Source organism: Macrobrachium nipponense, chromosome 33 (assembly GCF_015104395.2).
Source record: "Macrobrachium nipponense isolate FS-2020 chromosome 33, ASM1510439v2, whole genome shotgun sequence".
Lineage (NCBI taxonomy): Eukaryota > Metazoa > Arthropoda > Malacostraca > Decapoda > Palaemonidae > Macrobrachium > Macrobrachium nipponense.
The window spans coordinates 57,441,808-57,443,878 of NC_087219.1; the positions used below are offsets into that span (position 1 = coordinate 57,441,808).

At 35.4% G+C, this 2,071-nt stretch overlaps 1 long non-coding RNA gene across 1 annotated transcript; it reads right to left on the reverse strand.

The window, feature by feature from the left end:
• Positions 1-604: 604 nt before the first annotated feature.
• LOC135202755 (uncharacterized) lies at positions 605-1,442 on the reverse strand. Its single transcript, XR_010311817.1, has 2 exons — positions 1,176-1,442; positions 605-743 (listed from the first exon to the last, which is right to left on the reverse strand). It is a non-coding gene; the product is annotated as an uncharacterized LOC135202755 (long non-coding RNA).
• Between the last annotated feature and the right edge of the window lie 629 nt (positions 1,443-2,071).

The following is a 2,071-nucleotide window of genomic DNA, read 5'->3' on the forward strand; positions in this document are numbered from 1 at the left end:
CCCATGCTCCCAGTCTTTTGATGATTTATTTTCACTTTTGACACGAGGTGATTTAATTTTGGCCAGTGACGCCGCCTACCCAGTTTTTGCCTAACAGAAAACTTTGAGGAAGCCATGTTGAAAGTGACTGAAAATCCTAGATTGAATCTTTACAAGAATGCAATAATTGAATTTTGAAATCTTTTCTGAAGGGCACTTGAAATGTAAATGTATCAGAGGCAAATATGGGCTTAAATTTAGGAATGGCAACTACTACACTTTGAGTAGCTCCAAGTGTACACAACTTCCACAGCACGTCACATCATACCCTTTTGCTGATGGTAATCACGGCCAGGAATAGTGTTTCCCCATTACTAAAGAAAAATAAAAATTGTGAATGGTTATATATTAGAATGATATACATTCCATTCCTATCTTTTATGAACGCGTATTTATTCAGAAACAATTAGTAACCGATTGCCTAACATTCCTTTGAGAAGGGAAAGATTGATTTAATTCATGGTTACATTATTGTACGAATTGACCAAGTTTACAGATGCCTTGAGAGTTACTTTATACCCAACTTTTGAACAGAAATCCTAGGGAGGAGAATGAATAGACCAACTAAAATCCAAACTTATTTATTAGAAATGACTGAATAGGTGAACAGTAACTGCTTGTTGGTTGTCTGGACTGGATTCTATCAAGTAGAAGAAGACCGATGACACCAGATCTCCCAATCCTCCCCAATTCCGTCCCACTCACTAAAATACCAGAAATAGGAGAATTAAAAATTTGAAATACCGAAAGCACAGCGAAGTAATATTCTAGTCCCGTCGTAATAATTGAAATTCCGTACAAGTGAAAATGGCAAGAACTAATTACAAAATTAAGAGAAACCTTTACAGCAATGAAATCCGCTAATATGAATATGAAATATAAAGTGTGGCAACAGGCCTATACTATATTAATTCAAAGATAATTTTACGAAGCTGGATCACATACTATAAACCAACAAACGTATACGGGAACAACGTGAATAACCAAATGAAAAGAACTGCTTTCGTTTAAGGATTACAATGAATTAGCGAGCTTTATTATTTAAAAGGGCTGAATGCAAGGAACAGATTAATTTAAGGAATCTTGGGAAAAATCTTAAAGCCACGAAATCACGGTGTCTAATGAAAGTGACATACCTCAAGAAATTTCCATCCTTAAAACTGTTAGTACAAGACATCAGTTGATGGTATGCGACGTCTGTCGTTGGTGTCGATGGCTTGAGGCTACTGTAGCAGATGAGGGTTAATTAGTGCTCCATTGCGAGTGAAAGTTCCACAGAATACCAAGTTTCCAGTCCTTCGGACTATGAAGGAGCTGTGAGCTGCGCTGCAAACTATGATGGAGCTGTGAGCCGAACTGCCAACCTTCGGCCCTTCTTGCCGCGAAGAAAAACATAAACAGCCGGTTTCTACCTGAGTGGAGTAATTAGGGCAGTCAAAGTTCTCCAACAAGGATTCAGGAAGGAGGTGGTGTCACTTTAAACGCCGTGATTTCTATACAAATTTACATTCACAAAAGCAATTATTTTAACATTTGTCACAAAAATGTTAGAGAAAAAGTTAAGTTAACGTTACTAAAAAATATTAGAAAAATGTTAAAAGTCTAAACAAAAAACTGAAAATTTATATTTTCTTCAACTTTACATTCAGGAATTTGATGGCATTGTTGTAAAGATAATGAGTTGTAATTTATTAGAAATTTATTAGGAGAGTGTTCTACCACTTTTATGTCGTAATATGATGAGGGGTTGGAAGGTTGACTCTTACAGCAATTCACTTGGTAATAGGAAAGAAGTAAAAAGGCGTAACAGAGTATAGACTAAATGTTTTTAGTATTAAAAAAACGTCTGTTCTCATATAATATGAATGAATGAGTTTAAATTAGGACGGGTTGGTTCAGTTTTTTTATGAATTGGACAGTGAAGTTTACTTTCATTAGAATAACACACATAAAAGACATCATTGGCCTAAGACTGCACCAAATTATCTGTATCACATGGAAATATTGCCTTAGATTTTGATTGTATTCGTTT